General features: G+C 30.8%; 1 protein-coding gene across 3 annotated transcripts in view; it reads right to left on the bottom strand.

Annotated features, from left to right (window-relative positions):
- The window catches only part of LOC132742487 (tyrosinase-like protein), a 30,203-nt gene that overhangs the window by 15,508 nt on the left and 1,742 nt on the right, over window positions 1-12,953 (bottom strand). Inside the window, exon 1 of one of the 3 annotated variants that reach the window (XM_060730926.1) lies at window positions 5,891-6,046. The exons of 1 other annotated variant lie outside the window; for it this stretch is intronic. The gene's annotated coding sequence lies outside the window, so the exon portion shown is untranslated. Of the gene's footprint in view, window positions 1-5,887; window positions 6,047-12,953 lie in introns of those variants that run through there. One more of the 3 variants, XM_060730925.1, reaches the window with a different exon arrangement.

Below are 12,953 nucleotides of genomic sequence, written 5' to 3'. Positions count from 1 at the left end.
TCAATTCATTCATTCATTCATTCAATCATACTGATTAAGATTTTACGATTTTCCCATTTGAAATTTCACATCATTCAACTTCTTCAGTTCACCATTATTTGTAATAGAACATATACATGATACTTTAAATAATTTAAGTGATGATTGCTGGAAAAAACAAGATTGTGGGAAAATCCATTTGTGAAAATAAGTATTAGAACGATTCAATCATCTTCCTAATTTCTCAGTTTATTTATCATTTTGTCATAACAAGACAATATTATTGTGTGTGCAGAAATAGTTACATAATTTGTTCAAAACATAAATAGTATCATTATTTATTCAAAACAGAAATACCTTGTAGTTAAATAATTTGTTCAAAACATCTTCAATATATACTGTTACTTAATTGCTACAGCATATTTGCAGATTCTGGTATAACTTACCAGTACAACAAGGGATTGGCAATCACAAATGACGTCAAATAGTCAGTGAAAACGAAAGGACTTTCGGGCTTTGACTAACCTGGGTAATATTGATGTTTAATGTTACGGAAAACAGTTTCCTGAAATGGTATTATAGGGTCCAAAATCTAGACCAACATGTGACTGATTTACTATAAATTATACATGAAGCATAAAAATGGACTGACACTGATTGCAGATAGTGTGTCCGTTGCACGATTAAGACAAGTTATTGCAAGTCCTTAGGAGTAATAAATCAGTCAGAAATATTTTGTCAAATTACATGAAGTGGGTTCAGTTTCCCTGTAAACTTGAAATTAGACAATATAAACCTTTCTTTTAGCGGTCAAGCCTGCCTAACTGACCAGGTTAAATTAATAATATTATATGACATGTAACTTGTATCAATTACCTTACATTCTCCACTTGCACATATGCTTTACACTGTCTTGTCATTTGAGCCGCGTCATGACAAAACCAACATAATGGGTTTGCGACCAGCATGGATCCAGACCAGCCTGCGCATCCGAACAGTCTGATCAGGATCCATGCTATTCGCTATCAGTTTCTCTACTTGTAATAGAGTTGAAAAGCGAACAGCATGGATCCTGATCAGACTGCGCGGATGCGCAGGCTGGTCTGGATCCATGCTGGTCGCAAACCCATTATGTTGGTTTTGTCGTGACGCGGCTCATTTATCTTCCACTGTTTATCCTCATGGACCATTTGGTCCAATGGAATATTGAAAATATACTTATCATTAAAATCAATTATGCTTATATCTATAAGTGTTTTGATAGGCTTGTTACGATCTAAATGGCATTAAAACTTATTTAATTAATGCAGTGTCTTCTTCTGTTACTTCAATTTCTTTACACGCTTTAAATAACTTCCGTGACTTTAATGTCCATTATAATCATTGATTGCCACTTACATTTTCGTCTGTTTGGAAACAATACTAATATTTTGATGCAAAAAAATCATACAAAGATTTTAAATTTAACTTCTTGTCATTAATTTTTTTTTATAGTTATTCTATAAATCTACTTCTGACTCCACTGGAGTCAAAAAGCCTAAAAAATAAAATAAAATTCTTACGTAAGTCAAGTGAAATAATTAAGGTTGATGATGAAATATACTCGGGACCAATTGAATTTCGATTATTCTTTTTTGTGCGATTCTGAGCCCGATTTCAGTGAAATGCGTTGTAACACTTTTCATTTTTGGGTAAGTTTGCACAATAAGAATGATTATTCTGAAAAACAGGGCAAGGGGCTGACCTGAAAATTGGCACACGCATTATTGGTCCAAACCTACACCAAACAATACATAAATATCGGTATATTTCTAGTACGTCATGTCAAAAAACAGCAATGGAGTCCCTTTAAAAACCGTACGAATTCATTCAAATGTCCTAAAATTTAACACATATCTATTATCTTAAGAAAGTAAGCATAATAAACACTAATTTATTCTTATTGACCATTAATTAAAGAACAAAAATAGTGTTGATGCAGAAACTGAAAATGTCTAATTAAATAAATGTTCTGGCTCGTAAATTAGTGTCTACTATATAACTAAGAGTGTGACGTAAATTCTGTAACAGATATTCCAGTGAAATCTTGATGAATGTTAACGTCATGCAGATATGGGAGACGCCCAAAGCTCATAACAAAAGAAAATGGGTACACTTTTTCATATAAAATTTAGGTTAAAAATTGCTAATAAACGACCACAAATTAAATTTGTTGATATAATTTATCATATTTCGTTTTCATAAACATTTCTACGATGATTAAACAATGCATCTTAATTGACATTTAATTCACAATATTTGAAACAACATTTTAATTGATACTTACAAGTATTGTGTCAGTAATGAAATGTTATATATTGAAATAAATGGTTGCGAAACAAATCTCATTTGCATCGCAGATATAAACAGTGTACCTTCAGTTAATTGGAATACCATTCTAAACAGTGTGTATAGCGAATCTTAAATGCTTGAGGTGATCTTTAAACACATTTGAATGTTTGTGTATGACTTCAAATGCCAATTTGTTTTGTAATTTATGAGAGCCGCAGTCTCAATATAGACAGGTATGAATATGTAATTGTAACAGTAACCTCAATATTAAACATGAAATGCTGTGAAGTTAACTTAGTGTAGTAAGCTATGAGTTAGAGAGAAAACGCACTCAAAGTAAACTCAGTGTAATTCAAATGATACTGTAAGCTATGAGTTAAAGAGAAAAAACGCACTCCAAGTAAAATCAGTATAATTGGAAAAATATGTAAGCTATGACTTAAAGAGAAAAAAAAACGCGCTCAAAGTAACCTCAGTTTAATTCGACAGATATGACAAGCTATGAGTTAAAGAGAAAGAACGCACCAAAGTAAAATCAGTATAAATGAAAAGATATGTAAGCTATGACTTAGAGAGAAAAACGCGCTCAATGTAAACTCAGTTTAATTCGAAGATATGGTAAGCTGAAAGTTAGAGACAAAAACGCACTCAAAGTAAACTCAGTGTAATTCGAAAGATATGGTAAGATGAAAGTTAGAGACAAAACGCATTCAAAGTAAACTCAGTTTAATTCGAAAGATATGGTAAGCTGAAAGTTAGAGACAAAAACGCATTCAAAGTAAACTCAGTGTAATTCGAAAGATATGGTAAGCTGAAAGTTAGAGACAAAAACGCACTCAAAAGTAAAGTCAGTGTAATTCGAAAGATATGGTAAGCTGAAAAATAGGGACAAAAACGCACTCAAACTCAATGTAATTCGAAAGATATGGTAAGCTTAAAGTTAGAGACAAAAACGCACTCAAAGTAAACTCATAATAATTGGAAAGATATGTAAGCTATGACTTAGAGAGAAAAAACACACTCAAAGATAACTCAGTTTAATTCGAAGATATGGTAAGCTATAAATAAGAGAAAAAACTAAAGTAATATTTTTCTTTACATTTATCTTTTATTTGCCGTTTGCATGCTAATTCAATTAATTTAGCCCTAAACAAAACATATAAAAACAAAACATATAAAAAAGCATATACTGAACACGCAAGAAAAACATGCATATTTGTCAGATGTGCACGATGCCTTTTTTTCAAATACATTGCAAAGGGGTGAATATTCATAAGATATGTTTGAAACAAAACACTATAGTCTATTGTGTTATTTCTTCACTTGCTTATCATTGTTTACATCAGTTATTTATTTTGACAGAAGTTGAAAATATTGTTAACTTATATGTAAAAACAAACAATCACCCGTGTTCCGTGAAAATTTATGTGAAAGCTAATTGATAGTGTAAATGTGAAACTGACAGAAATGTTGAGAAACGCTTGTTGCTTCGTAAAATTACAAATCACAGAATGTGGCTTTAGTTGGGAGCTCCGCTTATACGGAGCAACATACGACTGATGACAAACTTAAAAGAAGGTATCATAGACAAATATATGCCTTCAAAATAGATAGAAAATTTATTGTTGTAACAAGCAAAAATGATGATTTTTCTGTTAAATGCAAGAAGAAATAATATGCAGTCATATTTACTTTTGAGATAATAGTATATTACCAATAAAAGATACATGTAATTGAAATTATGTTTGCATATACAGAGGCCTTACTTTGTCCAATGGATAAATTGATTGAAGAGAAAATTAAAATTGACCAGTGGTTTGACATTACATATATGTATGTCAAATATAAGCACATTCATTTAAATGCTTCAAAAGTTTCCTGTGAAAATAATTTGTCTACAGACAGACGGACATACGGGCCGAAAGACGGGCGGATAATGTCCTACCATAATACGTCCCGAAGTTTGTTCGGGCGTATACAATTTTGTTTTCATCATAAAGTATGATTACAAAACAATGTAAATAATTGAATAGCAGTATATGTTCGTGTCTTTATTCACAACAATTAATTTTAATTGCAAGCACAGCGTTAACGTTAAAAGCGAACTAACGTGACATGATTTTAACGTTTCAGTTACATCAATTGGTAATAGAACGCAATGATAATCTACGGTGATAGCGTCAAAAATTGAAAAATTGATATTAACACGTATGTATTTACACCTAGGTTAAAAAGATCTTTGCTTATTATTTTCAAGTCTTTAAACCACATTTTTTATTCCGGAGGACTGCTTATGCACAAATTCTCATATAGTTTTGGTCACAATTTTAGTGAAAAAATGGTAAGATATGCTTTTGAATTAACAGTCATCAAAGATATCCACATAATTTTGATCGCTTTCTGTAAAAAAAACTATGGTGCAGACTTAACAAACACTTACGTGGCTAAGTTATTGAATTACAAAGCCGTACAGTTTAATCACTAGTTTACTTTATATGCTTTGGAAATTACAAATTCAGTAGGTGCTATCTATAATAACGTGTTTTAATAATTGTGACAATTCCGTAGAAAAAGTTTAAAACTGATACTTAAACATTTGCCATTGATGCTGATACGACGCAAAAATGTTTACAATAAAGAGCCACTGAAAAATGACGCAAGTTTCGATTTTCATACGATTTTTAAAAAGGTTATAAATAGAAAAAAAACATACAATACAATGTCTCAAGAATGATAATATGTTTATTATCAGAACAGAACAGATTAATTCCAAATACGAATTCAACAAATCATAAAGATCTTATAAAAGATAAGTTTATTTTTTCGTTTAAAATAAATAAATAAAAATCTAGCAAAGGAAAACAGGAGGTAAAAATTATCTAATGATAATCGATACTATGTTGCACGCATCAAATAAAAATATGGTCAAGTATTTGAAAATATCTTTCTTCATTGACTTTAAAAGAGCTCAAAATTTCCACTGAGGTATTTTCATCGGGGTGTATTGTCAACTAAAGTAAGTGTATGTTTATATCTCAATAGTTAAAAAAAGGTAATCGGTCTCATTGTAAATATCCCTATACAAGACTTAACCTTTCAAAAACATGCTACAGAAGCACTCATTAGAAAACTAAACAATAAAAGAAGAAAAGATGAATTTACAATACTCTAAATTTTATATGTCCCTGTCATTTACTTTAACAAACCCAGGCAGTTTCATCCTTGATAAATTTGTTCAGAAAACATTATTTGCATAGCATCTCAACTATAAACCATTTCTACACAAATAAGTAAAACCAAAAGTAGGTTTTGTCAGCAATCCATGCCATTTTCATTAAAGTTGTTAATTAATAACGAAGGTTTTAATACAATATAAATCATACCTGAAAACCACAATTAAGAAATGTATGCCTAGTATTTTACACATTATCTTATTTTAAATAACAATTACCTTGGGTCTTAAGATGAACCTGATATACAATATATCAAAGTTATTCAAGTTATTCAAACAATAAACGCATTATCTATACTAAGTAGATAATGTATGTAGTTGTATAATTTTATATTAACAACATACCTTTTTAAAAATAACTACGTTACTCCTTCATCAAAGATAATAATCCTAGAACAAACCGCCGTCATTCTTTGAACAAATGCATGGCTCTTCTAAACTGTCAACTGCCGCAACTAAATTATTTTGGCCTTTCGTTACCACTCGACTATTTCCGTGATTGTGCATTTTGTCACGGAAATTGTCGGAGTTAGACAAGACTCGGTCATAATGCAGTAAAATGTCTAGCGAAAGGCTGTATTTGATGAATGTTATGTTTTATAGTAGATTTAATAATTACTCTATCTTTTTGATGACTGCGTGGTTGTCAAAGAGAGTGTTGATAACAATCATTTACGCCCGTCCGCCTCTGGACAATAGACATGTAGCCTTTACGTCACTGAAACGTCTTAAAGTTATGTTTACCCCCTTATTTCAAAGCACGAAACAACTTATCACCAATTTTCTGTGATATTGTAAGAAAAATAACTGTTTCATTGAAGGAAAAATGTTTCCTCTCTGGAAAACTTATTGACGTCAAGAAACCATGAAAGAAATCGTGATACATAAATCGTGCTATATTTATTATTTGAATATCCGAATAAGGTCATATATGGAAGGATGATAAGCAGGATAAAAAAACGTGATTTTAACTAACAAAAAAACACAATTCCAACATTACTCTCGGTCACAGACTTGACGTTTAATCATTTAATTGTGTATTGACGTACGTAAGTAACAGGCTGTGCCAGGCTGTCTTTAAAATCTAGTTCGAGGCGCATTTAACATATAAGTTGAAGTGCCTCATGCGAAACAAAGTAAACATATAAATTTATTAAAGTTATTAATGAATACAATTAGTACTGTCTTAAAACAACGGTATGAATGAATGAAGTTTTTCTCTCACGGTAATTCTTTTCATTCAGTTAAATCAGTTTATGGACAATCATATAAACTTCAGTTAGAATTGTACTATTGTTCCCCGTTTTTGCGTGTTCTCTGTACATATTTGTTTGTTTTGTCTTTGTCTGACAAATGGCATTAAATAAACACTTTTTTACATGTCATTCATGATATCAGTTTCAAAGAATTACCGTCACCATGATTCATGTGTTTTAAGTTTATATTTAAACGGTTGTCCGTGACTCGGAACAAAACAAACTCATACATTTCACAGCAATTTCAATGCGCCTGTCTCAACACCAAGGACTACGTGCAATATTCGGTCCTTCTCTCTCACAAAGCCGCTTACCTTAAAGATGAGATAATATATTGTAACATGTGAACAAAGACAATTCGCAAAATATAAATCAGCTTGTCATTATTTACTGTTAATTGACTTTATTATGTCAATGCTCTAATTAACGTCAAGACCGAAATACTCCCAAAACAATTTTCTCACTCATAGAAAGTATTATTTATGCCATCTGAAAGAATTAAAAGGGGAAATCCCTTCAGAGCAAATGATAAGAAAGTTAAGGTAAATAAGTTATTACATGACAGAAAATCTGTAACGTGTCTATTGTGAATTGATTCTTGACCATTAAAGATATCCTATGCTCAAAATATTGATACTTGCCACTTTGTAAATATTAAAGAAATATGTTTAGACTTCACGCTAAGTAGATGTTTTAAACTCTACACACCATGGATGAATATATAGTGTCATTAAAAAACTAGCAGTGTTTTTCAAGAAAGGACCAAGTTCACTTGTCCGGAAAAGGAAATGCAACTTCACAAACATAGTTTGTACATTTATCTTATTCAAATTAGACATATTCAGTAAGAATGTCAAAGATTTCAATTAATTTTTGCCATAAAAATATTTTAGTCCAAGCATAAGATATATTTAACAAAAGTTAATGTTTGGAAATTTTGAGCCCCTGTACAATTTGTCGTTACAAGCAGCAAAGATGTATTTACTGATTGAAACGTTAAAAAAAGGTATACGGTACATATACCTTTACGATGTACGACATTGGTACGAAACGTTGACTTTGAAATGAAACAAAAATGCTATGTAATGTTTTTGACAATATATGTCATATTACAACACTTATATCTTTAGTTATTTGTTTTATATACAATGACATTTTCATACTGTATTCAAATCACCATCCTGTCAAACAAATAAAGAATGCATGAGTTACAACAATCATCAAAAGGACCATGGCCTTATTAAGTAAAAAAGGTAAATGTATATTTGAAGATTTGACAGGCGGTTTATGATACAAAGCGACACGGGTTGCTTTGCATTTTTGCATTTACCTGTATCTCTATAAAAAATTCTTAACTAAAAATATTTCTTTCTTACGCACTAAATGTCATTTAACGACGCAGACCACACTTCAAACATTTGATTTAACACTTGTTCTTTTTAAAACGATAATGAAAAAAAATTGACAAGTATATAAAAATGGAAATCATTCAACCAATATACAGATATATCACACAAAATCTAAACATACTGTATGTAGTTTTGTAGTCCTTACAATGTCTGGTTTAAAGTAAGCCAAATAAGCTATTGTTGCGGTGTAGGCTTTATTATTTGTGTGTGTATTGCCTTGCAATGCACAAAACAATACACAAAAGCCACAGCCAATGTACACGTTACTGTTGAACTATCAAAGTACAACTAGGAACGTGACTTTTCTTGGAAGAACATGCAAAAAATATAATTAGTGTTTTGAAAGTTTTAAAAGTGCTTAATTTGCATAGAAGCGTGCAAACACTGACATTTTGTTTTTATTATGTGCCAAACCTTTATCTTATTACACTATACCTTTACCCTTTGGTTATTATAATTTTAAATAAATGCATGATTAATAAAAAGTTAGATTATTACACCAATCATCACAAAATGAAGTAATATACAAAGAGGAACACAAAATGCCCTTGACGTCGTGAGCTTATTTTCCTATTTACGTGACATTTTGTTTTGTGGCTTTTTTTATAAAATTCCATTCACAAAACGAGTCTGTATTGCGTATGAAGTGACCTTAAAAATGAGCAATATTAATTGACTAAATAGTAAACTTCAAGACATTATCTCTTTAATCAAACATGCTAAATTACCTAATAAACAATGCCGTGGCATGTTTATTTGTATGATATCACCTCTAGTCACACCTTGTCTAAGATAGCATAAAAATGGAACAGGTATAAATGCACGTAACATACGTTTTTCTTACAATTGTGGTTTACGTATCCTTATAGATAATTATTAATGGGGTTTTAGAGAATATCAACTGAAGCATATGAATTTAGAAGTATTGTTTCACATCATATCAAGCATAGACATTGTTTATGACGTTATTGTTGTTATTAAATGTAAATGATATAATATAATATAAACGTTGTTTTTGTACAAATTGAGAGACCAGAATACGAATGAAAAAGACTTTATACTAATGAAAAGGTGACCCGTAATTCACTTTAGTGTTGTTATTTTTTACTTTTAAGTGTTGAAAATTGAGTACGGCTTAAGCCGGTGCTAGGGGGCATGAGGACGTTGCACTTTTTCATTTTCCCTCATGCACAGACTCAATCAAACCGAGTCTTTAATTTTCCTGCATTTTTGTTGTAATTAATGCTTCATAGGATCCACTTTTCTTCTTTACAACTTTCAAAATCAGAAATATTATATAATTTTCTTTATCTGAATTTACAATTTTGCTAATGTTAAAGGTACGTTTTCATACTCGAGTACAAACGAGTACATGACGGCACATGAAGTGGGTATGTAGATGAAAGCTTCTGAAATGCATCGGCATTTTCAGCTATGCATGTATACGTAATCATTCAACAATCTATAGAGGTGATTGATTAAAAAGACTGTTCCGGATAAATAAATCACATATTTTCCGCAAAGTTAGGATAAAAATTATGTGATATTTCAACCATGATGCCTGACTGAGACACTGGAGACAAGTATCTTGAAAAAAGGTCACAGTCACATTTATGGAACAATAAAACACTTTATTGTGGAAGTGTCCAAAGATTTTACATTTGTCATTGAAGCATGTTTTTGTAGTTTATTGATTTTACTTTAAAGTAACATTATTTCTTTAATTTTAAAGGCAAAAGTTTGATAGGCGGTGGGGGGGGGCTAAACAACAGACTAAAACTGTACACTTATGCTGTAAAATATACTTAAAAACATGTTATTTATGACAAATGAACAAGCAACGGTACAAGAAATGCCATGTAGCTACGTTTTTATACAAGGAGAATAATAATTATTGGGGTATGGTTTGTAGGTTAGGGTGGGGGTTAGTTATATTGACAACATATAAGAAAAATAGCGAATTTCAGCTTTATTGGTGGAGGAAGACCTTAAGTCCCCCTCCGTGCATTATTTCAGCAATGTGCATAAAACCTGAGTCAAATCGTCCCGTTAGCTTGCGGGATAATAAAATCGCTTTGAAATTTGCTGTATTTAGAGTTGTTGTTGAGATACATAAAGACGCACATACATAACTCGAAATAAATGCAAACAGATTTGGCTTTGATAATGTTTGAATAAAGCTTTTACATAAACAATACAAATTAATAAAAAAAAAAAACACTTTACACTTCAAAACTGCAAACATTCAGTTATAAAATCAACATTATCATTTTTTACAATAAAAAATGAACGAAATGTACTTAAAGTTGTCATTAAACAGTCATGGACTCTACATATACTTTACAACATACAGATTGGCTGGGATTGAGTGGGATTGAGTGGAAGTACACTTAAAAATACTGACCAAAGAATTGTCACTATTGGTTTACAAGTTGTTTTATCATTTATTTTACAACCAATCAAACTTCACTGTCGATTGTGATATCACAATTTGGTAGACAAACCACATGTTAATGGTAAGTTTATATTTTAGCTGACGTCTTAACGTATGATAACGTGTGATTGACAGTCATTGCTTCTTGCTTTGCTTGGTGGTTGACTTTTTTTTTCAAGTTCTTTTTTATTTATTTATGTGGCTTTTTTTTACATCACAGACTGTAGGTGAGCAACAATATCTTTTTCGCACAAGTTATTAAGAGTTTTGAATCAGATATACATGTATAATGTACAATGAACGAGAAATTTATGATACAGGTAGTTCAGAATCACTTGAGTATCAGGAATAATGGATAAAAAAAACATATATTTTAATGCAATTAAAACTTAAACAGGTTAAACATTGGATTGGACTACAATTGGCACACCTTCTGTCATTATTTCAAATATCGATAAAAAAACCAATTGTAATATATGTATCATTAGGATAGTCTTAAAAGATATTGCTTGAAAATGAAATGTTGATAACATTCTAAGTGATGTAAAAATGAACATTTACAGGATGAATAATAACATTTTGTCGTAAATATAAATATATGTAATATCGGATCATGTATCACACACTTGCCAACAACATCCATATATAATTCTTTTTTAGTATAATGTTATGTCTGATACTAAATACTAATAATTATACTTACAAATATTTATTGTATTACCTATCTTCTATTATAGACAAATTCACTTGAAGGGTATTCTTAGTTTAATGTAAAATAGAGAAAAACAGAATCCCAATAGAAAGCCCAACTAGACAAAAAATTTAAAATGTGCAGTCTCGATTTGATTGAGCCTGTTCATGGACGGTACTAGAAAGTGCAAGTTACCGTCCACGCCCCTGAGCACCGGCTTAAGCAGAATTTAACATGGCGTTTATATTGAATCAATTAAAAATAAAAAATAATTATATCACATTATTTCATCATATAACCAGGTAACACCGAATTACGGCAAATGCTACTTCGTGTGTAACAAATTAAAACATGTAATGGTTACATTACATTACAAACCAGTGGCATCATTTGATGAATCACGTTTAAGGGCATGAATAAGATAAAACTATCTACCATGAAAATAATGGGAGACTTGGCCTAATTCAAGATTAGATTTCAAATTGTATTTTTCACTTAATTATTGATACAAATAAATTATAAGGTAAATACAAGATTGCAAAGTTTGAAGCATAAAATCTCACAAACTATCATGGCTATGCTAAAAATTTACAAAATAAACAAATATGCCAACATGCTTGTCCTCATCACGAATATGTGGATGTAAATAATCTATTATCCCTCTAACAACACAGGACGTTACCTTTAACGCGGAAGTGGTCAGAATTTGCAAACGTACATTACTTACATTTATGGCCCGTTCACTCGCGTTAGATAGCGATAATTAGCACCATTAAACTGAAAGAACTGCACGTTTTAGGATAACTTTATGTAGTATTCGTTACTAGTATATTGATTATAAAATGTTATATCTTATACAATGGTATGTTTCGGTGTCCTCGATCTGTCGGTTTGGACCACGTAGCACACATCCGTTTCTTTAGCACTATACTTTAACTAATTTACCTTTGCTTCTTTTAAAATATTATGATCACATGCTGTCATTGATTTTGTCTCATATGGGCAAGATTTGTGTCCCTACCTATTGACTTAACACTCCTAAACAGTTAAACAATTTTGGAATAGGAAAATACGAAATTTAGTGTATTATTACGGCATATTATTCACTATGATACTATATTCAGTTTAAAATAAACACAAAACTATTCTTCACTTCACTTTTTACTACAAAAGTTATTTTTGGAAATGTTTGATTTCTTAGTAAAAGTACATTTTTATGAGGAAATGCATTTAAGACCGCAAGGTTGCTTGAGTATGTAACCTTGATTTTAGTTGTTAGATTCGACATAGTAAGCATATTGATATCAATATAACATTATATATCAATATGGTCATGCATGTACAAGTTGTTGAAATAATATTATATAAAAAAGTTTCCACACATGAACGTTTGTGTCTGTATGAAAGGGTATTACTTAAAGGACCATTATGCCTCAGAAATGCTTTAATTTCTCAAAAGCTTTTAAATTTTGATGTACTTTTTAAAGTGTCCTAAAAATTAGATTACCTGAACCATCTTTTTCATCTGTTGCTTTTTGGCAAAAAGAAAAGTTAGAGTGAATAAGTATTCAATATAGAAGTCAAAATACTTCTTCGTTTACATTTTTCTACTTTTATGATA

The sequence above is a fragment of the Ruditapes philippinarum genome, unplaced genomic scaffold, assembly GCF_026571515.1.
Source record: "Ruditapes philippinarum isolate M1 unplaced genomic scaffold, ASM2657151v2 ctg391_1_1_1_1, whole genome shotgun sequence".
Taxonomy (NCBI): Eukaryota; Metazoa; Mollusca; class Bivalvia; order Venerida; family Veneridae; genus Ruditapes; species Ruditapes philippinarum.
The sequence above is the reverse complement of the archived record's forward strand: the minus strand, read 5'-3'. Positions and strand labels throughout refer to the sequence as shown.